The 27,585-nt window shown below is 47.1% G+C and overlaps 1 pseudogene; it reads right to left on the bottom strand.

Moving 5' to 3' along the window:
* Positions 1–3,200: 3,200 nt before the first annotated feature.
* LOC138287273 (zinc finger protein 135 pseudogene) lies at positions 3,201–26,865 on the bottom strand (annotated as a pseudogene).
* Positions 26,866–27,585: the final 720 nt, after the last annotated feature.

Here is a 27,585-nt window from a genome sequence, read left to right as displayed (position 1 = left end):
GACAGCCAGCCCCCCCCCAGGCAAGAAGACCCGGAAAGTTTAAGGGCCGCCGTGAGCGGACAGAGACGGCTGCCCCCAAGGAGGTAACTCCGGCCACTTCACCTGCCACAACAGCCAGGGGAGGCAAGGGCCCGAGAGCCCCATCTAAGGAGCGGAAGGACAGCAGGGCGGAGAGGACAGCCACCAGGAGCGCGGAGCAGGAGGGCCCCACAAGCCCCATCCCGGCTGCAAGGGACGACAACAAAGGGCCCAGGACTCCGTCCCCGAAGGGGCCTGACCCTGCACGTTCGGAGGGCGAGTGAGCAGGGTGTCCAGGCCAGGTCTGACTCCCTTGACATGCTGCAAGAGCACCGCTGAACAGGGCCCGCCGTGCAGAAGAGCACCGCTGAAGAGGGCCCGCCATGCAGAAGAGCACCGCTGAACAGGGCACCGCCGTGCAGAAGAGCACCGCTGAAGAGGGCCCCGCCGTGAAGACAGGTACCGCTGAACAGGGCACCGCCGTGCAGAAGAGCACCGCTGAAGAGGGCCCCGCCGTGAAGACAGGTACCGCTGAACAGGGCCCGCCGTGCAGAAGAGCACCGCTGAAGAGGGCCCCGCCGTGAAGACAGGTACCGCTGAACAGGGCCCGCCGTGCAGAAGAGCACCGCTGAACAGGGCACCGCCGTGCAGAAGAGCACCGCTGAAGAGGGCCCCACCGTGCAGAAGAGCACCGCTGAAGAGGGCCCCGCCGTGAAGACAGGTACCGCTGAACAGGGCACCGCCGTCTCAAGCACCGCTCCGCTGGGCCCTTCCTGTCAAGCACCGCTCCGCTGGGCCCTTCCTGTCAAGCACCGCTCCGCTGGGCCCTTCCTGTCAAGCACCGCTCCGCTGGGCCCTTCATCCCAAGCACCGCTCCGCTGGGCCCTTCATCCCAAGCACCGCTCCGCTGGGCCCTTCCTATCAAGCACCGCTCCGCTGGGCCCTTCATCCCAAGCACCGCTCCGCTGGGCCCTTCCTGTCAAGCACCGCTCCGCTGGGCCCTTCATCCCAAGCACCGCTCCGCTGGGCCCTTCCTATCAAGCACCGCTCCGCTGGGCCCTTCCTGTCAAGCACCGCTCCGCTGGGCCCTTCATCTCAAGCACCGCTCCGCTGGGCCCTTCATCTCAAGCACCGCTCCGCTGGGCCCTTCATCTCAAGCACCGCTCCGCTGGGCCCTTCCTGTCAAGCACCGCTCCGCTGGGCCCTTCATCCCAAGCACCGCTCCGCTGGGCCCTTCCTATCAAGCACCGCTGGGCCCTTCCTGTCAAGCACCGCTCCGCTGGGCCCTTCATCCCAAGCACCGCTCCGCTGGGCCCTTCCTGTCAAGCACCGCTCCGCTGGGCCCTTCATCTCAAGCACCGCTCCGCTGGGCCCTTCCTGTCAATCACCGCTCCGTTGGGCCCTTCCTATCAAGCACCGCTCCGCTGGGCCCTTCATCTCAAGCACCGCTCCGCTGGGCCCTTCATCTCAAGCACCGCTCCGCTGGGCCCTTCCTGTCAAGCACCGCTCCGCTGGGCCCTTCATCCCAAGCACCGCTCCGCTGGGCCCTTCCTATCAAGCACCGCTCCGCTGGGCCCTTCCTGTCAAGCACCGCTCCGCTGGGCCCTTCATCTCAAGCACCGCTCCGCTGGGCCCTTCATCTCAAGCACCGCTCCGCTGGGCCCTTCCTGTCAAGCACCGCTCCGCTGGGCCCTTCATCCCAAGCACCGCTCCGCTGGGCCCTTCCTGTCAAGCACCGCTCCGCTGGGCCCTTTATCCCAAGCACCGCTCTGCTGGGCCCTTCCTGTCAAGCACCGCTCCGCTGGGCCCTTCATCTCAAGCACCGCTCCGCTGGGCCCTTCCTGTCAAGCACCGCTCCGCTGGGCCCTTCCTATCAAGCACCGCTCCGCTGGGCCCTTCATCTCAAGCACCGCTCGCTGGGCCCTTCATCTCAAGCACCGCTCTGCTGGGCCCTTCCTGTCAAGCACCGCTCCGCTGGGCCCTTCCTGTCAAGCACCGCTCCGCTGGGCCCTTCATCCCAAGCACCGCTCCGCTGGGCCCTTCCTATCAAGCACCGCTCCACTGGGCCCTTCCTGTCAAGCACCGCTCCGCTGGGCCCTTCATCTCAAGCACCGCTCCGCTGGGCCCTTCATCTCAAGCACCGCTCCGCTGGGCCCTTCCTGTCAAGCACCGCTCCGCTGGGCCCTTTATCCCAAGCACCGCTCCGCTGGGCCCTTCCTGTCAAGCACCGCTCCGCTGCTGTGGTGGCCCCCCCTTCCCTTCCCCCTGAGGTGCCTGTAGTTTTGTCATCAGATGCCCCTGCAGTGTTCTCTCCAAAGGACTCAGGTCTCGTGTGTGGGCTTTGCCCTTGTTTCGCAGAACATTGGCCCACGGACATGCTAGATTCGTAGGATGTGCAGGACTTGTTACTCCAGTTATACACTGATGTGTATATATTTTTTGTTTTTTATATATTTATCACGGTTGGTCAATACTTTCCAGGAGCTTTTTTTGTACATAAATATTTCTTCTAAATTTGGTTGTGTCATTGTATTTTTTACGGGTGTTTGTGTGGTGTCACTGTGACTTGTTGCTCTGCATTGGTGTGTACATATTGGGGGGGTGGGGGCGGACGCATATGTGTGTGCCCGTAACCTTTCGTCCTCCCCCCTCCCGTGTGTCGTAGGTGCAGTACTCACCGTTGAAGTCTGCGCCGGAGTTCGTACTCGTGGTAGATGAGCAGGTAGACGAGAGCCGGTATGATGTTCAATTCGGGTTCCATGCTGTCCGGATTCCGCGTGGAGTGTCTCGAGGTGAGCGTTTTCCATTGAAAATGTCTGTTTCCGCCGTGTTTTTATCTGCGGGGCTCCCGCCCCGGAAAAGGTGGCGGATTGGTGGGTCGTGATAGGGTGGCCGGTACATTGTCTGCCGCCTGTCTGTTGGCGGTGACCGCCGCGCTGTTTGTTTGTTCCGCCGTGGCGGTCGGAGTGTCAAAGCGGCGGCCTGTGTTGGCGGTTCCCGCCAGGGTCAGAATTCCATTTTTTGGACCGCCGGCCTGTTGGCGGGTTGGCCGCCGCTTTAACACCTACCGCCAGGGTCAGAATGACCCCCTAAGTCAGATAATTCAGTAATGTGAGGGGCATAAAACTGTAGTGTTTTGTTGCTCCAGTGTTCCTTAAAAATAACGGCAAATCCACAACCTCTCATTATCAATCAATCCATGTTTATTCGAAAACTAGTGAATAATCATAATAGCACATAAAAATAGAAAAACACACATAAAACCAATAAATAAGTCAAGATTAAAACATACTTAGAAAACCTAGCACATTGAAAAACCAATACAGTATTTTTAGGTTTACAATTAAAAACAAACCCGCAGCACATAAAATGAATACTATTAAAACAACAAAGATTTGCAGTGCCAAATAGTTGATTTTGAAAAAAGCACCACTTTCAAGCAAACCTCAGGTGTGGAAAACATTTGTAAATAACATAAGGCTGGTCTGTCGAAACCTAATATTTTCAAGAGGCGTGTCAAGTAGCGACTGATAAAAGGCGTATAATATTTGCACAAAAAAGTCAAACGTAACAGCGTTTGTGGTGATAATTTATTGCAGTGACAAATACAGAGACTTTCATAATCCTAATGGAAAGGATAAATGACAACAAAGAATGCCCAAACTAAATTGTCCAAGAGTGCTCGTTCCCAAGTATGTATTGTGATAAGAAAGGGTTCAAGCCCCAGTGTGGTATGGACCACCCCATAGGCCCTGATAAAAGGTTTTTGATGTTCCACAGATTCTAAGGCTGCCGGCCTTACATTCATAAAGGGCAACTTCACCCGCTGCTTTTCACTAGCAGCTTTTGAAGCGGGGGAAATAAATAAAGAAGGTCTCCCCGGTCCAGCTAGGGTGGTCCTGGTATAATGAAGCCAGAGTACTTTGTAACCAAAGTCACAGGAAGGACACTCTTCGATTACAATTAGATTAAAGGACGCACAATCATTTGTCCAATTGAAACTCCGCAGCAGCGGACGTGGCTTTATAAAATCCTCTATGTAACCTGTCCTTAAGTCCTTGTGTACAGAGTAGCTTGGGCCGCACAGAAGAAGCCCCAAAGGTGTCTACAAAACAATCTTCCTCTACGTGCATGCTCTTCACATTGCAATACCCCCAAGCAAAGAGAAAAGTCAAGACTCTTTGAGAAAGTGAGCTCCAGATCTGCACAAAGAGTAGAAAAAAAAACTGTCTTTGTGCCAGAGTGAACGCCATATGGCTTTGGTGACGCCACTGAATGCCGCTTTTGGCAATGATGCAATGCCAAGCTCTCTACCGGCAATGTGATAGCCTTGAAGATTCTTGATCCAGACTGGTACCTGGGGATCATGCTATAGGTGAGGAATCAGCAGGTAGAAGTATCCATCAGAAGTGGTTTCTCTTTAGTCACAGGTGCTGATATTCTTGGCTCACTGGTTCACAAAACCTTCAATACGAATCATGCCTGGGTGGACAGAGCTCTGGTGGCACAGATGTGCTGTGCTAATTCTGGCATTTAACAGCAAGTAACAGTTTCATTTCCAAGTTCTAAAAGCAACCCCATCCCAAACTACCACTACTAGGATGTGGTGATGGTGGTCAGAAGAAGGGACTCAGCACTTTGTTACTATTAATTTAGTGGAATGCATTCCCATGAACATTTTATTGGAGACTCCTTTGTTTGCACAAGGCTGGGCTATGCGAAGGCTGCGCATTTGGCAGCTCCAGCAACACAAAAGCAGATGATTTAGAAGGCTGAGGTCTATCTTATTTGTGGCTTGAGAAAGGCTCAACTGTGTCACAAATGTTCTCTCTTTGCTCACGAGGCAGTGCATACTTTTTGAGTTCCTGCATTCACCAGCAGAATTTATAAAACAAGCGTTCTTTTTTGTTAATAGACACAAACCTGATTATCATTTGTGTCGCTTTTCTTCTGAATCCAGATTTATTTTCCAGTGTCAAGGCTCCAGAAATGTGTAGCAGGGAGTGGATAGTTCTGGATTCCAGCTTCTAAGAGCTGGAATTCTTTACTACTCAAGATTCAGTCTTAACCGTCAAGTCTTGAAAAACCTGTTAGGAACTAAACTTTTCAATTTATTTTTCTCCTAGCAATAATTTTGCTATCATACACTGATTCTATCTAGGTTGTTTGCCTATTTTATTGATCTTTAGTCAGCTTTTGATCGAGTGCTGCAAACCCGTCTATGGAAGAAATTGGAGCATTGGGGCATGCCAGAGAAAATGCTAATAGCAATTATTGGCATATATAGTGATATGTGGGTCCAGGTGAAATTAGAGGATGGCAATAGACTCACTTCAAATATTTGTACAAGGAATGGCTTAAAACAAGAATGTGTTTTGGCCACGTGCCTTTATAATTTATATCTAGCAGATTTGTATAAATATTTGTGAGTTGAAGATAGCCACCCTCCAGTATTAGCGAAGGAGAAGATAGTGTTCCTGCAATATAAAGATGACATAGTAATACTAAGTCAAACTCCCATTGGCCTTCAAAGATCGATCAATGCTCTGGGAAGTTATATTGAGAAGCAAGAGCTGAACTTACGGAAAACAAAAGTGGTGCTGCTGGTGGACTTCAAATATAAAGCACACAGGTGGTTTATAAAAGGCCAGCAGGTTGAATCTGTTTATTCATATAAATACCTGGGAGTGTCTGTGGGACGTAATTTGTCGTTTGTTTACTATTGATGCACCCTCTCTGACATATGGTGTTGAACTCTGGCACGGCAAAGAAACTGCTACTTTAAATCAGCTTCAAACAATGGCCTACAAGGCAGTCCTTTGCCTCCCAAAAGAAACTTCTCCAGCACACGTTTCTTTGGAATTTTGACTTCAACATCAAAAATTCAAACAACTAAATGCCTTCGTGAAATTATGTTGGCGTCTCCGTATTGCAGAAAGAGGAGCTTTGACTAGTCTCTGCAGGTTGGAGATAAAGGCCCAGATGGAAGGAAAGCAGGCCAACTCGTGGGGTGTCTATCTTGAGGAATCTATGACAGAGCTAGGTCTAGAGGAGGCTTGTAGCATTTGCTAGGTGCAGTAATCTTTCTTCAAAAAAACAAGTAATTCATTTTAGATTAAAGAAATCCTAGTAAAACAGCGGCACACCTGGACTGTTATGGATATGTATACCAGTTGGAAACCTCAAGCATATATTGCCATACACTTACATCATGTCTCTAAACAGCGTTTCACGTTTTTTCGATTTGGCATATTTGAGTCCAAAGATCTTACCCCACCGTAGAGGGGTGAAAAGACAGAAACAAATTGTCATTTATGAGGTTATAAATTAGAGTCACTTTGTCATTTAATGTGCACATGTCCAAGAGTCACTACTTCCACGAATAAATCTTTTAAACCAACTTTCAAGGAGATGAATATACGCACTTGTAAGCAAGCCATTATTACTTGCCTATCAGGAAAGTCAATCCCTTTGGCATGTTGTGAAGCAAAATTTGCTACTACTATAAACGCTCTTCTTGAAAAAGAACCATACGTACATCTAGGACAATATACTATATTGGCATGTGCAAAGCTATTAATAATACAAAATTAGAATTAAGTCAGCCAATTAATGGATGGGAGTGGTGATTTATCATATTCGTAGATAACATGTCTCTCGACGCACCTAGTTAATAGTTAATTTTAAAATAATAGTATTTTAAGATAGTCCCATGATTTTATTGATAGGTTTTAATATCTGATCTTAAGTTTGTTTATGTTTTTTTAATGGAGTTTATAAAAGCTATAAAATGTGACTGTGATCTTAATAATGTTTGAATAATGCACGTTAGGGTTGAATGCAACTGCTTTGGACACAGTTGTGATTTGTATAAGCTGTTCATGATGAAATACTGCATGATATGGTGGGTAGATGGGTTTTCGTATAAATCGTAATAATGCACTGTACAGCTGACAACAACTAAATGAAGTTATTATTAATTGATTAACATACACTGATTCGCTCCTTGATTAGTATACACTGATTCGCTCTTTGATTAGCATACACTGATTCTAACCTTGCACCAAACAGGATTTGGATGAATGATTCTCTGCAAATAAGAAACTCATAAAATATATTTACATGCAATTATTCTAACAATGAATCATTTACGTAGTCCATGGTGAGCCGTCCTGTCTCCTGAGGATGCAGCTGTTGAACGGCACTGGTACCATGTACCATGTGATGATGGAAATGAGCATCACTTCTCCTGCATCAGGCCTTGGGAGGTAAATGTCATGCACTACAAGCATTAACCCTGAGAGTTACAGCTAACATTTTCCTACTTTCAATCCTCATGCTTTTGGACACTTTTCTCTGGCTGCTGTCACTCAACCATCAATGTTGCATACAAGTACCAAACACCACAACCAGCTATGAATAGTCTCCAGGGTGTGCTTGTTAAATCAGTTTGAGTGTGATGTGTTTATAGGTTTTACCACTACATCCCAAAGTTAGCTGAAAATACACTTGTTAGTCCAAGTATTGGTTGTAGTGTTGCCTTTACAGGCAGCAATGACAGGTATGCTTGGATGGTTTTCTTTATGACTCTACTTCATGGGAGAAGAAAAGTTTCATATCTTTTAGTCCACACTCTGCTGATGTATTAATGTGTGCCTTGCAACTTCTCTTTTTTTCTTATTTGTAGAGAATTGAAATGAGCAATCACTGACAACAGACGCTCTTATAATTCTACAAAGCTTTGTGTGTGATTTTTCTTTTCTGACTAGTCGGGACTTCTATCATCAACCTTTTGATCATCTGGCATTTGGAGGTCCCACATAGTTGTAATTGTATCTTCTTCTGTAATTCGCTGATGGCTTTGTAGGCTTGGTAATAGACTAAAACTTGTCACACATTCACTGCACTTGAATGGTTTCCCCCTGTGTGTGTTCACTGATGTATTTGGAGGTGTGACAACCAACTAAAGCTCTTGATAACATCACTTCAACTGTATGGTTTTTCCCCTGCGTGTGTTCGATAATGTCTTTTGAGGTGTGCTAACCAACTGTAACTCTTCATACATTCACTGCATCTGAATGTTTTTTCCCTCAAGTGTGTATGTTGATGTCTAATTAGGTGTGCTGAGTGACTAAAGCTCTTCACACACTCAGTTCAACTGAATGTTTTTTCACCCGAGTGTGTTTGCTGATGTCTTTGTAATTGTGATATTTGACTAAAGCTACTTCCACATTCACTGCAGTCATATCGTTTCTCCCCAGTGTGTGTTCACTGATGTATTTGGAGGTGTGATAACCAACTAAAGCTCTTGATAACATCACTGCAACTGTATGGTTTTTCCCCTGCGTGTGTTCGATAATGTCTTTGGAGGTGTGCTAACCGACTGTAACTCTTCATACATTCACTGCATCTGAATGTTTTTTCCCTCAAGTGTGTATGTTGATGTCTAATTAGGTGTGCTGAGTGACTAAAGCTCTTCACACACTCAGTTCAACTGAATGTTTTTTCACCCGAGTGTGTTAGCTGATGTCTTTGTAATTGTGATATTTGACTAAAGCTACTTCCACATTCACTGCAGTCATATCATTTCTCCCCACTGTGTGTTCGCTGATGCTGTTTTAGGTTCGATAAAAAACTGAAGCTCTTTCCACAGTCATTGCACTTGAACGGCTTTTCTCCTGTGTGTATTCGCTGATGAGTCCTTAATGTCGAAGAATGACTAAAGTTACTTCCACAGTCACTGCAGTGGTATGGTTTTTCCCCTGTATGTGTTCGCTGATGGCTTAGGAGGTGTGATAACCGACTAAAGTTCTTCATACATTCACTGCACTTGAATGGCTTTTCCCCTGTGTGTATTCGCTGATGTTTCTTTAATGTTGAAGAATGACTAAAACTACTTCCACATTCGCTGCACTGGTACGTTTTTTCCCCAGTGTGTGTTCGCTGATGGCACTGGAGAGCTGATAATCGGCTAAAGCTCTTCACACAGTCATTGCACTTGAATGGCTTTTCACCTGTGTGAATTCGCTGATGTTTCCTTAATGATGAAGATTCACTAAAACTACTTCCACATTCGCTGCAATGGTATGGTTTTTCGCCTGAATGTGATCGCTGATGTTTTTGGAGATTTGATAAAAGACTGAAACTCTTTACACATTCATTGCAATGGTATGGTTTTTCACCTGTTTGTGATTGCTGTTGTTTTTGGAGATCTGATAAATGACTGAAGCTCTTCACACATTCTTTGTAATAGTATGGCTTCTCCCCCATGTGTGTTCGCTGATGTCTTTGGAGGTATGATAATAGACTAAAGCTCTTTCTACATTCACTGCAATGGTACGGTTTTTCCCCGGTGTGTAATCGCTGATGTTGTTGTAGGGTTGATAAGTGGCTAAAGCTCTTCACACATTCACTGCAATGGTATGGTTTCTCCACTGTGTGTGTTCGGTGATGTTTTTGGAGATCTGATAAATGACTGAAGATCTTCACACATTCATTGCAATGGTATGGTTTCTCCCCCGTGTGTGTTCGCTGATGTCTTTGGAGGTGTGATAAAGAACTAAAGCTCTTTCCACACTCACTGCAATGGTACGATTTTTTCCTGGTGTGTGTTCGCTGATGTTGTTGTAGGGTTGATAACTGGCTAAAGCTCTTCACACATTCACTGCAATGGTATGGTTTCTCCCCTGTGTGCGTTCGCTGATGTATTCGTAGGTGTGATAACCAATTGAAGCTCTTCTCACATTCACTGCAATGGTATGGTTTTTCCCCAGTGTGTGTTCGCTGATGTACTTGGAGGTATGATAACTGAGTAAAACGTTTTGCACATTCACTACTTCTGAATGGCTTTTCTCCTGTGTGTGTTTGCTGATGGTGCTTTAAAAGTGATGACAAACTAAAGCTCTCACTGCCTGTGTATGATTCTTCTTTATTGGGTAGTGCCTCTAGGTCGGGTATATATTTTTCTACATCCCATGACTGTGTTTCCTGACGGGCCAACATGGTTGATAAAGCACTTGTGTTTTCTCACTTCCCTGTATTTGTTTGTATTAAGGACATTTGATTTCCAATTTAAAAGTAAAATACAATGGTCACTAAATACTTGCCACACTCATAATATGAGCAAGGCTTCCTTACGTGAGATTAGATTGGAATGGATAACATTTTTCAATGCTTGTGGGTAAGGATTAACCTCATTTCAGTTGGCGCAGATTGGGACAGTCCGCAGTATTGAAGACAGCAGAAGTCCTCTCTCCTTTACCCTTCAGTTGTTTTCTTCACTCCTTTGTGCTTTTCTTTGGTTGCTGTGGTGTAGGGAGGAAGAGTTTACAATACACCTAGAGCACTGAATTATGGCCTGTTATCATTTTAGGTATCGGAGCACTGTGGTAGTCACATCATACAAATCCCATATTCAAAACTGATGTTGGTCGCCTGTTTATTCAGGAGGTGGTTTGTCAGTGTTGTTGCCTTAATTTTCTAGAGGTTATTTCTTAGTCTTGTGGTGTGAAGGTGCAAAGCTCAGACTCCTGCGTTCACTGAATTGTCCTTCAGAGCTTCTTCCAACGTCTGTCAATTTATGTTCAGGGTCCTCATCTATGATTGCACTTATGTTTTCCTGAATACTGGAGTTGATTATTTATGACCATTTGTTGTTGATTTACTGAATCGTTGCTGTTATTCCAAAGCAATTGATGCATTCAAGGAATGTGTCCTGTGGGATGCAAAGAGATGTGAAATTACAAAATGTAAATATAACAGAATGGGATACACAATGTTTAACTGGATTTAAACACTATCTCTTCTTTACCATGATTGAAACTTAGCCAGGGTTAATTCACCATACACAGATATTTAGCTAAATGTTCTGTTGAACACATCACATCCTATTTTCTTCTTAAAAGGAGGTGATTTACCAGTGATCACATAGTTACTTATTAAAGAAACGGCGAGCATGGAGCACCTACATGCTACAGGTGCAGCTTTAGGGAGATGCACATGGACAAGATTTCATTTAAACAAAAATAGATGGTGGATAAAGAAGGATCCGGATGTACTGCTGTTTCTTTAGTTTCGGGAAGTGTATATAACAAAGTTAACTCCTCTGGAAGTATATAAAAAAGGTAACTGCATTCACATACTTCAATGCTTTCCTGTTCACATTGGATCCGCTCAGGTGCCATCAGGCCATCAAGGATGTATAAACTATTGTGGAAACTAAATTAGACTTCTTAGTGATTGATAATGGGCTCCTACAAGCAGATCAGGCCATCCTCACGGACAGAATAGATGTGAACAAGTCAGTGCTGGCTTAATTGCGCCCTTGCTGACCTACATCACATCACATGAAATGAATGCCAATGACGTCTGACCAAGTGCCATGACACCACAACTGTGCCCTGTTTTGGAGTGGAGGGGCCTCTCAGAGCGCATGTTGAGAAGGCTATATTCCTCGTGGCCTTGGCTGGGGGATAGGGAGAGCAAAAATGGGCAACACTATTAGGGTACGGATTGTGCATATCTCACTTAGAAAACCCAAGAGACTGTAATCCCCCGGACCTTGATGGAACATGTTCCTCTCTTCTCCGATTTCCTTTTCAGCTTTCCTTTGGTTATGGCCATGTTTGAGACACAACCAGGAACGGGGGTTGGGGTAATTATTTTATGTTTTTGTTCGTGGACACTCAGCATTACTCTATACACGTGGGAGGGGGACTGACTGTGATCACAGCCTCTAGAATTTCAAAGCTGGAGGAGCGCAGATGGACACCTAGACACTGAAATGCTAAAGCATCACACAACATTTATGCCCACATATTTCATACTGTTGTTGAATATCCAGGGAATGGCCAAACACAGATGCAGTCAATTATTTTATTCCTACTTTCGAAGCAGACTCACATTGTGTTTCGCCAGGAAACAAATCTGTCTTCTATAGAACTCCTTAAACCGCCAAGTCGATGAGGGGCTAACTACTGGCAAACTCATACTTGGCTTATCAATCAATCGGTCAATTCAGAATTGTAGAGCATGGCTAATTACCTGTAGGGTATCCAGGCACTGGGTTTCTGCTGGGATCCGGGGAAGAACCAGGTATTGAGTCCTTTTCTGAATTCAGGGAGAGAGGATGATATTCTGAAGGGCAGGGAGAGGTTGTTCCAGGACTTGGTGGCGAGGTAGGAGCATCCTCCACTGTTGCTTCAGCAGATACGGGGAATGAGACCTGCGTAGAGTGCATTGCCACAGTCCAGCCGGCTGGTGAATTGAGCGTGAGTGATGACTTTCCTGGTGTTGACAGAGAGACACCTGAATATCATTTTGGGCATGTGAAGGGTGTGGAAGCAGGCGGAGGAGACTACGTTGATCTGGCATTTCATGGTGAGTTTGCTGCCTAGGATGATGCTGAGGTTGCAGGTGTGCTCTGTCGGTGTGGATCAGAGTTCTGAAGGCTACCAGGTGTCATTCCACAGGGAGGTGTTGTTCCCAGGGGGCGCAGAGGCCAAAAGGTCATTTTCTTCCTGAACGGTCTGACATTGAGCACGTGGAGACTGTGTTAAAACCACATTTTTCGTCTCATATGGTTCGAAGAGACTTGTCAGATGTAAACATTTCTGCTATACCGATTCCGGATGGGATTGTGTGGGATAAAGTAATGTTTGATATATATGGTCCCACTGAATTGATTCAAATACCGTATGTCCTCAAGTTATCAATGAATGATATTGTTTTACCAGGCATTGTTTCTGATGTTTCTGATGATTGGGATGTGAAGACAGTAGATTCTATGCTGACTGACTTGCAATATTACACTGTCTATGACGATGAAGATGCTTACCAATTTAGAGATAATCATGGTGACATGTTTTGCTACAACTATTATGGACACCACTTTATTCATAAAGCTAGTAGCCCTAAGTCCATATTTAATTATGTGCAATGGGAACATTGCTCGACTCCTCCGCAAGGGAGTTCGAAAATGTATTATGATAAATTTGCATATTTTTCTGGGCATAATCAATGACATGTGTGCTCTGTCTGTGTGGGTCAGAGTTCTGAAGACTACCAGGTGTCATTCCACGGGGAGGTGTTGTTCACAGGGGGCACAGAGGCCAAAAGCTCTAGGAAACCCACCAATGATTGCTATATGTTGCCACTGAACAAGCAGTCCCAAGAGCAGTTACTAGGGCCATGATATGACTGGTGCAACAAGTGCAATGGCGCAGGGGTCAAAAGCTCTAGGAAAACCAGTGAGCACCGATTATTTCTATATTTTACTACTAAACAAGCAGTCACAACTGCAGTTTCCTTGTAGGCACTAGAGGCCACTATTTGATTGTACAGCAGGTGGAGTGGCATAGGGGCCTAAGGCTCTACGAAACCCACTGAGTATCGATTATTATTGCTGTATGGTACCAATACCCCCCTCGGAGGACCCTTCTCAATTTTTCAGCAACAAATCTCCAGCCATTTACAGTATCTTCAACCTGCTATCAGACCCGAGAGACCTAGTCAAATGCCTCCCGATCTTATCCAAACAGCCAATGTTAACCAAATGGTCCATCATCAACCCAGAAGAAACTGCTGCCACCATCACATCCACTCACATCACTCACTTCAAAGCTGCTGTAGTTTTTCACCAAAGTTGGTGCAGGTAGTGCTGTTATCTCTAGACACGTGTTTCTGGTTTTAGCCTTACATCAGTGGAGAAAAGAAGTAATAGAGAGCAGACAAAGAGTAATCTGGGGTGGCTGCCCTGCTGTCCAAGTCTTCACAAGTCACAGTACCACTCCACAGGCACACAGGGACATCCTGAGTGAGCTTACCAGCTTTTAAACACAAGGGGAGAGGGAGCAAACTGCTCCTCATCCTGCATTATATAGAAACCAAGGCGGTAGGACAAAGACTCCGTACCTCATTAATGAATGAATGCAGAGTACTCATATAGTGCACAGCACTCTAGGTAAGATGAAAGGGTAAGTTGCACCCGCCCAAGACTGCTCAATCCTGCTGAAACAAAAAAGTCTTCAATTCTTTCCTAAATCTCCTCATAGAGTTAATCAGCCTGGTTGTTCTTCCGGGCAAGACTATATTTTTCCTTAATTTTAACACTTATGATGTGAATAGATTTCCAAACCGACAAAGGGAGATGTTTATCTTTTGAGCGCTGTTCTCCAACCCTACGCACTCCTGGTTGCATATCACTAGGGAGAAAGGACATAGTGGAGATTTTTTTTTAAAAAGGAACATTATAAATCTAGTAGGTGACTTACCTGCATCATTTCCCTTCATTCCAAATGACTGGCAGGAGGACTCGAGGCCTAGGACCCGGAACAAGAGAACCGAAAGGAGATTATTCCCTGGAAAACTGTCATATAATCTGTATATCAATAATTGAGGAAAGTACTAGATAATAAGAAAGACCACCACAACCAGACTGTGCCTCTCTTTGGATATATTAACTAGATCATAATCAGGCTAATATATGATGGTGACCTTAGTACAGCAAATATTTGATGATGCAATTTTTAGGGAAAAACAGACACTTTTATCCAGCACACTTTTAATGTTTTTTTTTTTTTTAAACTATATTTTGCATATTCTCTCAGGCTCCTCCAGGGGCATCCACAAACCCTGGGTACCTTTACAATCCCTAGGATGTTAGAAAAAAAGAGGGCACAAATTTGCAGTGGGTACTTTATGTTGAAAAACGTTATGGAGCCCTAAGCGCAAACTACCCCAAATAGACAATAAATTGACTCAGCACAGGACGGGGAGACCCACCAGTCAAGGGGTTAATGTGAACAGTCAACAAACATTTCAGATAGATTCTTTTACCTGAGCGGACCCAGAGTGGGCCATTAGGGTAATTTTTGAGTGTAAAACTACAAATCCAAACAAATCAGTGGTTCCTGCATTTTGGATCAAATGTTAGATGAAATTGTTCATTAAACACGCCAGCACCCCGGAGGTCAGCAATTCCAAACGCAGGTGCAAACAACTGGAGAGGAGGTGGCACACCAGCAAGAACCACACTGGCCGAGTCACCTTCAAATTGCCCCTCAACAGCTACCAACGCCAGATCTAAACTGCAAGAATAGAAGCCCTAGTCCACCGAGTCGAAACCAGCGCCAACCAAACCAAGGAACTCTTCACCATCGTCCGAGAGTTTGCCTGCCTGGCAACCAATTAGAACTCCATCCCCTCATCACAAGAAGTCTGCAAAGCTCTTTTCAAGTAGCCCTGGGCAGACCCCAGTGTGCTCCAAAACTACCGACCAGTCTCTGCTACTGTTCCTCACTATGGTACTGAATAAGGCCATCAACCTCAAACTCACCGAATACCTGGAGAGAAACGACCTGCTAGACCCCTCACAATCCGGATTCAGAGCCAATCCCAGCACCGAGACAGCTTCTAATCACTGCAACAGACAACATCCGCATCCTGCTCGACAGAGGAGAGACAGCCGCCCTGATCCTGCTCGACCGCGTTTTGATACTGTCTCCCACCGCACACTTATCAACTGACAATGCCAGACCAGAATCACAGATGCTGGACAGAATCCTACCTCACGGGAGGCACCAAGGGAGTCCTCCGCCTACCTTTCATCTCCCAAACCAATCCATCTGCGGTGTTCCAAGGCTCCTCCGTCAGCCCTACTCTCTTCAACGTCTACATGACACCCCACGCAGACATTGTGAGATCGCACAACATCAACATCAACTCTTATGCAAATGACACATCGCTCATCTTCTCGCTCTTGACCGACCCCACCAGGACAAAGACCAACTTCCCCAACAGTACGAATAACATTTCCGCATGGATGAAGAACAACTGTCTGAAGCTCAACACTGACAAAAATCAGATGTTCTGATATTTGGAAGCCACTCAGCCCTCTGGAATAACTCCTGGTGGCCTTCAGAGCCCCACTCACCCCTACACCTAAAGATCATGCCCAAAACCTTGGCTTCATCCTTGGCAGCGAACTCTCCACGAAATGCCAGGTCAATGCTGTTTCCTCAGCCTGTTTCCACACACTTCGCATGATTTTCCAACTGACTCCCCATCAGCACAAGGAAGACAGTGACACAAGCTCTCATCACCAGCTAATGACTGGACTACGGCAACGCACTCTACGGAGGTACCACCACTGAACCCAAAGACTCCAGACTATCCAGAACGCAGCCGCCAGACTGATCCTCAACCTACCCAAGAGACCCCACATCACCCAACACCTAAAAAAACCTCCACTGGCTCCAGGTCCAGAAGAGATGCAACTTCAAACTTCTGACACATGCCTGCAAAGCCCTCCATAACCAAGACCCCGCCTACCTGAACCACCGCCTTCTCCTCTACCAACCGAACAGGAAACTTCACTCAACTGACCCTTGCAAAGGTACCAATCATACGCTGGTGCTTCACTGGAGGACCCTCCTTCTTCTTCCTTAAAGCCAAAGCCTGGAGCGCCCTTGTCCTCCACCTCCGCACCACTCCCTCCCCGACCCAGATTTCTGTGGGTATAGCTGCAAAGGAATTCTGATGGTACAGGGGTGTCTAGGGCACAGTTCATACCATCTAGGCATCCTCCAGGCAAATTATTCAAAGCTCTCTGAATGCCATCCAGATTATGTAACCAACTCACTCTTGTACTTAATACCGTTGGCACACTCTACTAACCTATTGCTCAGCACAAAATTGGTGTAAGTAATGTGGGCATAATCTCAGAGCAGGCGTAGACCATTGTCTGAATGAATGGTATGAACTGCGCCCTAGACACCCCTCTACCATCAGAATTCCTTTGCGCAAGGACACTGCTTTTGCTCTCTGTGTCTTGTGAGCTACAGTGCAGTGTGCACAGATTACAGTCTAGCGTGGGGAGGCAAGGACTTACCTCCACCAAACTTGGACTGAAGAGTCACTGGACTGTGGGAGTCACTTGGACAGAGTTGCTGAGTTCCAGGGACCTCGCTCGTTGTGCTGAGAGGGGACCCAGAGGACCAGTGATGCAGTCGTTTGGTGCCTGCGGTTGCAGGGGGAAGATTCCGTCGACCCACGGGAGATTTATTCTGAGCTTCTACTGCAGAGAGGAGGCAGACTACCCCCACAGCATGCACCACCAGGAAAACAGTCGAGAAGGCGGCAGGATCAGCGTTACAAGGTCGCAGTAGTCGTCTTTGCTACTTTGTTGCAGTTTTGCAGGCTTCCAGAGCAGTCAGCGGTCGATTTCTTGGCAGAAGGTGAAGAGAGAGATGCAGACATCTCTTGCATTCGTTATCTAAAGAATTCCCCAAAGCAGAGACCCTAAATAGCCAGAAAAGGAGGTTTGGCTACTTAGGAGAGAGGATAGGCTAGCAACACCTGGAGGAGCCTATCAGAAGGAGTCTCTGACGTCACCTGATGACACTGGCCACTCAGAGCAGTCCAGTGTGCCAGCAGCACCTCTGTTTCCAAGATGGCAGAGGTCTGGAGCACACTGGAGGAGCTCTGGGCACCTCCCAGGGGAGGTGCAAGTCAGGGGAGTGGCCACTCCCCTTTCCTTTGTCCAGTTTCGCGCCAGAGCAGGGCTGGGGGATCCCTGAACCGGTGTAGACTGGCTTATGCAGAAATGGGCACCATCTGTGCCCTTGAAAGCATTTCCAGAGGCTGGGGGAGGATACTCCTCCCCAGCCCTAACACCTTTTTCCAAAGGGAGAGGTTGTAACACCCTCTGTCTGAGGAAGTCCTTTGTTCTGCCTTCCTAGGCCAAGCCTGGCTGGACCCCAGGAGGGCAGAAACCTGTCTGAGGGATTGGCAGCAGCAGCAGCTGCAGTGAAACCCCGGGAAAGGTAGTTTGGCAGTACCCGGGTCTGAGCTAGAGACTCGGGGGATCATGGAATTGTCTCCCCAATGCCAGAATGGCATTGGGATGACAATTCCATGATCTTAGACATGTTACATGGCCATGTTCGGAGTTACCATTGTGACGCTATACATATGTCGTGACCTATGTATAGTGCACGCGTGTAATGGTGTCCCCGCATTCACAACGTCCGGGGAATTTGCCCTGAACAATGTGGGAGCACCTTGGCTAGTGCCAGGGTGCCCACACACTAAGTAACTTAGCACCCAACCTTTACCAGGTAAAGGTTAGACATATAGGTGACTTATAAGTTACTTAAGTGCAGTGGTAAATGGCTGTGAAATAACGTGGACGTTATTTCACTCAGGCTGCAGTGGCAGGCCTGTGTAAGAATTGTCAGAGCTCCCTATGGGTGGCAAAAGAAATGCTGCAGCCCATAGGGATCTCCTGGAACCCCAATACCCTGGGTACCTCAGTACCATATTCTAGGGAATTATAAGGGTGTTCCAGTATGCCAATATGAATTGGTGAAATTGGTCACTAGCCTGTTAGTGACAATTTGTACAGAGAGAGCATAACCACTGAGGTTCTGGTTAGCAGAGCCTCAGTGAGACAGTTAGGCATCACACAGGGAACACATACATATAGGTCACAAACTTATGAGCACTGGGGTCCTGACTAGCAGGGTCCCAGTGACACATAACAACCATACTGAAAACATAGGGTTTTCACTATGAGCACTGGGCCCTGGCTGGCAGGATCCCAGTGAGACAGTGAAAACACCTTGACATACACTCACAAACAGGCCAAAAGTGGGGGTAACAAGGCTAGAGAGAGGCTACTTTCTCACACGCGTGATTTGCAGCTGCACCGGCTCCTGTGCACTCTTCCAGGATTTCCTTCGTGCACAGCAAAGCCTGGGTCCCCGACACTCTAACCTGCAGTGCACAACCTTCTGAGTTGTTCTCCAGCGTCGTGGGACTCCCTATTGTGACTTTGCATCCGGTTCACTCTTCTTCCATGTGCCTGTTCAGGTACGTCTGCAGGTGCTGCCTGCTTCTGTGAGGGCTCCCTGAGTTGCTGGGCGCCCCCTCTATCTCCTTCTTCAAGTGGTGACATCCTGGTCCCTCCTGGGCCACAGCAGCACCCAAAAACCTCTACCGCGACCCTTGCAGCTAGCAAGGCTTGTTTGCGGTCTTTCTGCTTGGGAACACCTCTGCAAGCTTCATCGCGATGTGGGACATCCGTCTTCCAAAGGAGAAGTCCCTAGCTCTCTTTTTTCTTGCAGAACTCCAAGCTTATTCCATCCGGTGGCAGCTTCCTTGCACCCTCAGCTGGCATTTCCTCGGCTCCTGCCCACTCTTGACACTGTCACGACTATTGGACTTGGTCCCCTTGTCTTACAGGTACTCAGGTCCGATAATCCACTGTTGTTGCATTGCTGGTGTTTGTTCTTCCTGCAGAATTCCCCCTATCACAACTTCTGTGCTCTCTGGGGGTAGTAGGCTCACTTTACACCTACCTTTCAGGGTCTTGGGGTGGGCTATTTTTCTAACCCTTGCTGTTTTCTTACAGTCCCAGCGACCCTCTACAAGCTCACATAGGTTTGGGGTCCATTCGTGGTTCGCATTCCACTTTGTAATATATGGTTTGTGTTGCCCCTATACCTATGGGCTCCTATTGCAATCTATTGTAATTCTACATTACTTTTTTGCTATTACTTACCTAAGTTTGGTTTGTGTACATATATCTTGTGTATATATCTTATCCTCATACTGAGGGTACTCACTGAGATACTTTTGGCAAATTGTCATAAAAATAAAGTATCTTTATTTTTAGCACTTCTGCGTATTGCGTTTTCTTATCATATTGTGCATATGACACCAGTGGTATAGTATGAGCTTTACATGTCTCCTAGTTCAGCCTAAGCTGCTTTGCCATAGCTACCTTCTATCAGCCTAAGCTGCTAGAAACACCTCTTCTACACTAATAAGGGATAACTAGACCTGTCACAAGGTGTAAGTACCTCTGGTACCCACTATAAGCCAGGCCAGCCTCCTACATTGGTTGTGCAGCGGTGGGATAAGTACTTGTAACTACTTACCACTTTGTCATTGTGTACTTTTTTATAAGAGAATAATATACAAAACAGTTCAGTGTATGTGCACCTAGCCAAAACGTTTTGCTTTTCTCCTCTTAAACTTTTTACAAAGTGCGAAAAGTATTCTAAAACTTCTAAAAGTTTCTAAAAAGTTAGAAAAAGTTTTTTCTCTGTTCTTTAAAAAGTTCTGAAACTTTTTCTTCCTTCTCACTATTTCTAAACCTTTTACTATCATGTCTGTAGAAGATTCTACTCTTAAAATGGTCAATACTACTTATGACAATTTGAATTTCAAGAGCCTAAGGAGTCTCTACTTATATAGAGGTTTAGTGATAGGAAAGAACCCTACCAAAGAATTCCTATTTAACATGCTTATTGTGAATGATGAGTCCCAAGCAGGCACTTCAAATGAGAGGTTAATAGAAGGTTCCCAATCTGACTCAGGGGATCTCCTTGAGGGAAGTAGGGAGAGTTCTGATCAGGATTTACCCTCTAACAAGATACCCAGTAATGTTGGTAGTAATGGAGGTTCCCATCACAGTAGGGAAGTCTTTATTCCTAGAGGCCAAGTTGATAGGGTTCAGTCAGTTAGGGACAGATCCCCCTCTGTTGTTTCCAATTTATCTTCTGTGTTCGAGCATTCCCAACCCACCCACCCTGAAGACAACATGTTAGAAAAGGAACTCAAAAAGTTGAGGGTTGAAGAGACCAGACCGAAGCTTAAACAGCAACAGCTGGCCTTAGATAGGGAATCCCTAGACCTGGAGAAGGAAAGACAGAGATTGGGGTTAGGACCCCATGGTGGCAGCAACAGCAGTATTCCTGATAGTAATCCTGTTAGAGAGCATGATTCCAGGAATCTGCACAAGATAGTCCCCCCTTACAAGGAGGGGGATGACATCAACAAGTGGTTTGCTGCACTTGAAAGGGCCTGTATGGTACAGGGGGTCCCTCAAAGGCAGTGGGCTGCTATATTGTGGCTATCTTTCACTGGAAAGTGTAGGGATAGGCTCCTTACTGTTAGAGAAAGTGATGCTAACAATTTTTCAGTTTTGAAGGATGCACTCTTGGATGGATTTGGCTTAACCACTGAACAATACAGGATTAAGTTCAGAGACACCAGAAAAGAGTCCTCACAAGACTGGACAGACTTTGTAGACTGTTCAGTGAAGGCCTTGGAGGGGTGGTTACATGGCAGTAGAGTTTCTGACTATGAAAGCCTGTATAATCTTATTCTGAGAGAGCATATCCTGAATAACTGTGTGTCTGACTTGTTACACCAATATCTAGTGGACTCAGATCTGACCTCTCCCCAAGAATTGGGGAAGAAGGAAGACAAATGGGTCAGAACAAGAGTGAACAGAAAAGTTCATACAGGAGGTGACAAGGATGGCAAGAAGAAGGATGGTAAGTCTTCTGACAAGGGTGGGGATAAAAGTAAAAATGAGTCTTCATCAGGCCCAAACAAATCCTCTGGTGGGGGTGGTGGGTCCAAATCCTCTTCCAATAATCAACCTAAAAAGCCTTGGTGTTATTTGTGTAAAGTCAAAGGCCATTTGACAACTGATGCCAGTTGTCCAAAGAAAAACACCAAACCTCACACTATCACAACCCCTACTGCAAATGCTAGTGCCCCTAGTAATAGCAGTGGTGGTGGGAGCAAACCTACTAATAGCCAATCCAAGGGAGTAGCTGGGCTCACTTTTGGTAACTTAGTTGGGGTTGGTCTTGTTAGGGAGACCACAGAGGCTGTGTTAGTCTCTGAAGGTGCCATTGATTTGGCCACCTTGGTTGCTTGTCCCCTTAATATGGATAAGTACAAGCAACTTCCCCTAATAAATGGTGTTGAGGTTCAGGCCTACAGGGACACAGGTGGCAGTGTTACCATGGTGATAGAGAAACTGGTGCACCCTGAATAACACCTACTTGGTCAGCAGTACCAAGTGACAGACGCTCATAACAACACTCTTAGCCACCCCATGGCTGTTGTGAATCTCAAATGGGGGGGGTTACTGGTCCAAAGAAAGTTGTGGTTGCCTCAGATTTACCTGTAGACTGTCTACTAGGGAACGATTTAGAGACATCAGCTTGGGCAGAAGAGGAGTTGGAGGCTCATGCAGCAATGCTGGGCATTCCGCTGCATATTTTTGCTTTGTCAAGGGCAGCCACTGCAACTTAATGCAGACACGGACAGATGGACACATAGACACAGTAACACGGACAGACGGACACTGAGACACACAGACACAGTAACAGGCGCCTATATACAGAATCAGGGCATAATGGCATGAGCAGGCAGCCACTGCAACTTAATGCGGACACGGATAGACGGACACTGAGACACAGTATCATGGACAGACGGACACTAAGACACACAGACACAGTAACAGGCTCCTATGTACAGACATAGGGCATAATGACATGAGCAGGCAGCCACTGCAACTTAATGCAGGCACGGACAGACGGACACTGAGACACATAAACACAATAACATGGACAGATGGACACTGAGACACACAGACACAGTAACAGGTGCTATGTACAGACACGAGGCATAAAGATATGAGCAGGCAGACACTGCAACTTAATGCAGACACGGACAGACGGACACGGAGACACACCAACACAGTAACAGGCGCCTATGTACAGACAGAGGGTATAATGGCATGAGCAGGGAGACACGGACAGACGGAGACACGAAGACACAGTAACAGGGACAGACGGACATGGAGACACGCAGACACAGTAACACGGACAGACGGGCACTGAGACACGCAGACACAGTAACAGGTGGTTATGTACAGACACAGGGCATAATGGCATGAGCAGGCAGCCACTGCATCTTAATGCAGACACGGACAGACGGACACTGAGACACACAGACACAGTAAGAGGTGATAAGCACAGGCATGAGGAATAAAGACATGAGCAGGCAGCCATTACAACTTAATGCAGACATGGACAGACGGACACTGAGATACACAGACACAGTAACAGACACTATTATCTACAGAAACAGGGCATAATGGCATGAGCAGGCAGCCACTGCAACTTAATGCAGACACGGACAGACAGACACTGACACACAGACACAGTAACAAGTGGATAAAGAGATGAGCAGGCTGCCACTACAACTTAATGCAGACATTGACAGACGGACACTGGGACACACAGACACAGTAGCAAGCTCTATGTACAGACATAGAGCATAAAGACATGAGCAGGCAGCCACTACAACTTAATGCAGACACGGACACTGAGACACAAAGACACAGTAACAGGCGCATAAAAACATGAGCAGGCTGCAACTACAACTTAATGCAGACACAGACAGACGGACACTGAGACACACAGACACAGTAACAGGCGCATAACGACATGAGTAGGCTGCCACTACAACTTAATGCAGACACGGACAGACGGACACTGAGACACTGAGACACAAAGACACAGTAACAGGCGCATAAAGACATGAGCAGGCTGCAACTACAACTTAATGCAGACACAAACAGACGGACACTGAGACACACAGATACAGTAACAGACACTATGTACAGACACAGGGCATAATAGCACGAGCAGGCTGCCACTGCAACTTAATGAAGAGACGGACAGATGGACACTGAGACACCCAGACACATTAACAGGTGCATAAGAACATGAGCAGGCTGCCACGACAACTTAATGCAGACACGGACAGACGGACACTGAGACACACAGACACAGTAACAGGCGCATAAAGAGATGAGCAGGTTGCGACTACAACTTAATGCAGACATTGACAGACGGACACTGGGACACACAGACACAGTAGCAAGCTCTATGTACAGACATAGAGCATAAAGACATGAGCAGGCAGCCACTACAACTTAATGCAGACACGGACAGGCGGACTCTGAGACACACAGACACAGTAACAGGCGCATAAAGACATGAGCAGGCTGCAACTACAACGTAATGCAGACACAGACAGACGGACACTGAAACACACAGACACAGTAACAGGCGCATAAAGACATGAGTAGGCTTCCACTACAACTTAATGCAGACACGGACACTGAGACACAAAGACACAGTAACAGGCGCATAAAGACATGAGCAGGCTGCAACTACAACTTAATGCAGACACAGACAGACGGACACTGAGACACACAGACACAGTAACAGACACTATGTACAGACACAGGGCATAATAGCACGAGCAGGCAGCCACTGCAACTTAATGCAGAGACGGACAGATGGACACTGAGACACCCAGACACATTAACAGGTGCATAAGAACATGAGCAGGCTGCCACGACAACTTAATGCAGACACGGACAGACGGACACTGAGACACACAGACACAGTGTAGCCGGGCGATCCCGGCTACGAACACGGCAGATGACGTATCGGCCGAAGCCGATACGTCATTTCCGCGTCTTCCCGTTGCCGAGGAGACGCGGCCCGAGAGCGGCAGGCAGGACGGCGTTGCCCGGGAAACGACGTGTGTTTCCCGGGCTCCATACGGACTAAAAGAGGTCGCGCTGGAGAGGAACGCGGAGAGAGGAGGAAACGAGGAGAGAGGACGGAACACGGAGAAAACGAGGCAAGGACAGAGCGAGGAGGAGAAAAGGACCAGGAAAGAAGCAGACGAGGAACTGGAGGAAGGAGAGAGAGAAGAAGAGCTCCAGAACCAGGAACCAGGAGTCCAGCAGGAGGAAGACTACCAAGCCAGCCACGACCCTGGAGGGTCGTGGCTTAACAAGGTACGGTCCTTTTGGACAAGAAAAAGGGAAATTGAAGAGAAGGGACTGGGGAGGGGTCATAGAGGAGGGTTGGAAAGGGAGGTAGAAGGAAGGGCACTGTAAATGAACTCACTAGTGTCACTTATTCCCACACTAAGATTAGATGTGTGCACATTAGTCCCTTGCACACTCCTCACTGGCACCAACCCCCTCCTTTTGTGTGTACCACCTCCCAGTCCAGAGCTAAGAGAAAGGGAAGAACCCTAATTAAAAAAAACAATACTTACCTTAGCGTTTTCCCTTCTATTTCCGGCACCACCCTGGACTTCGACGAGCGAGCAAGACAGCTGGGTCACCTGAAAAATAAGAAGCAAAGAACATACAATCACGATCCTGGGGAAAAGATACGAAAGAAGAACACAGAGACTAAGAAAGACGATAACACTTGGGATTTTGTTAAACATACTATACTTTCCGTATACTTAAAAATAAACCACTTACCACTAACTAAATAACGCCTCGTGGTCTTCATACTGTTCGACCTGCGACACACAGTAACAGGCGCATAAAGACATGAGCAGGCTGCAACTACAACTTAATGCAGACACAGACAGACCGACACTGAGACACACAGACACAGTAACAGGCGCAGAAAGACATGAGTAGGCTGCCACTACAACCTAATGCAGACACGGACAGATGGACACTGAGACACAAAGACACAGTAAGACTGACAGACGGACACTGAGACACACAGACACAGTAACATATGCATAAACACCTGAGCAGGCTGCCACTACAACTTAATGCAGATTTAGAGCCTAAAAGCAGGGGCCAGGGCCACACATACCAAAATCAATATGTGGGGCATAAAGGGATGGGTGAACTTGCACTGACAATTACAAACGCGGGGCAGAAAGACAGAAACTTAAACTTAGAGAAACATAGACCGAAAAAGGGTGAAAGGCTTAAAAAATTAATGTGACCTTGTGTAATGTAACTTGTGCTCATGTCAAGTGCACCAATGCTTGTGGGTTGAGGTCACGCTACATAAAACCGCAAAAATAAATCTCTACCTTCCACAGCTATCAGTACCTTTCTACCTCTCTTAAACAGCATACAGTGCTTCTGGATGTGTACCACTTATGGCAGGATTTGCACTGTAATGCCATGGTGCAATATGAGAGTTAGCAGCCCTGCCCGTACAACATATCAGGAGTTAGACTAACGCTATGATACAGCCCTGCCATGTACCACACATCAGGAGTTAGACTAACGCTATGATACAACCCTGCCCAGTACAACACATCAGGAGTTAGACTAACGCTATGATACAACCCTGCCAAGTACCACGCATCAGGAGTTAGACTAACGCTATGATACAACCCTGCCCAGTACCACGCATCAGGAGTTAGACTAACGCTATGATACAACCCTGCCCAGTACAACACATCAGGAGTTAGACTAACGCTATGATACAACCCTGCCAAGTACCACGCATCAGGAGTTAGACTTAGGCAATAAGACAGCCCTGCCAAGTATCATACATCAGGATTTAGACTAAGGCAGTAAGACAGCCCTGCTATGCGTGGGGTGCCTCCCCGAAAAACACAGCGATAGGCAGCATCTGCTTGTTTATTGGGGAAGACACTCATAGCCAAATACACGTGATTGGGGGGAGGGGCAGGTTTACTCTAAGATCCATTTCCCTACAGGAACATGATATCCACGTTGGTGGCTGCGCTGGAAAGTGTTAAGTAATTCTGTGTCACGGCGGCTCTGTAAAAAGTGCCTGGCAGCACTGAGACAACCGGGCATGCTGGAGCCATTGTGTGCAAACAAATGCAGCGCCTCGTGATCTCACAAAATCAGAGGAGCTCCAATTATGCGTGACTAATGCACCTTAGTGCGGTGATGCGCACAACTGCACTAAAATGCGTGACTCTAACTCCTGATGCGTGGTACCTGCAGGGCTGGGCAGGAATGCGTCTCAGCTCACGTGTAAAACCCCTCTCTTTCAGTGTCAGGGTCCCTCTCTCAGGCCGCGGAGCGGGGAGACCCCGAACCCAGACGGATCAACAAACTGAAGTGAAGAGAACTCACCTCAGGCAGGAGTCCGGGAGAACCATCAGCACAGGAGGCGAGAGCAGGAGGGAGCGGCCGGAAGTGATGTCACATCCGCTGCTGGTGCTGTCTCTGCCGCCGCTGACCCGGAAGAGGAAACTGGTGATGTCAGCATCCGCTGCTGGTGCTGTCTCTGCCGCCGCTGACCCGGAAGAGGAAACTGGTGATGTCAGCATCCGCTGCTGGTGCTGTCTCTGCCACCACTGACCCGGAAGAGGAAACCCTTCGCCCTCTCACGAGAGGGAGTTTCCGGTCTCAGGTTCCGAAGAGACGGCGCTTGTTCTGCGCTCAGATATAAAAGCAGCTCGAGCTGAACAGATCTTTGTAAGAAGAGAGAAAAGGATGTCTAGTAAACGTCAATGTTTGTCTCCAGCACAAGGACCCGTCCTGCTACTAACACGGATAGAAGTTTCTTCTTCCGGGTCACTGGTAGCAGAGACAGCACCAGCAGCGGATGCTGACATCACTTCCGGCCTCTCCCTCTGTGTCCAGCCTGCTGCAGAGGAGGAAGGACCCCCTGTCTGTCTGTCTGTGGAGTTATCTTCATCTTCAGACCCTCACAGACCCCCCCCCCCGGACCCCAAATCTGCACCCGACCCCCCAGCCCCAGGAGGAGGAGAGAGCCTGGAAATGTCTGCACAGGTTTCTGCTCAGGTAGGAGATTGTCAGCACCTTCTGCTGTGTTTGTAGAAATAGACTGAATAATCCTGGAGGAAATCTCTGCCAGGAGCCGGGCTGAGCTGGGCTCTTCTATCCGGGGGCCTCTGGGGGGCTTTCCT

Source organism: Pleurodeles waltl, chromosome 4_1, assembly GCF_031143425.1.
Source record: "Pleurodeles waltl isolate 20211129_DDA chromosome 4_1, aPleWal1.hap1.20221129, whole genome shotgun sequence".
Lineage (NCBI taxonomy): Eukaryota > Metazoa > Chordata > Amphibia > Caudata > Salamandridae > Pleurodeles > Pleurodeles waltl.
The sequence above is the reverse complement of the archived record's forward strand: the minus strand, read 5'-3'. Positions and strand labels throughout refer to the sequence as shown.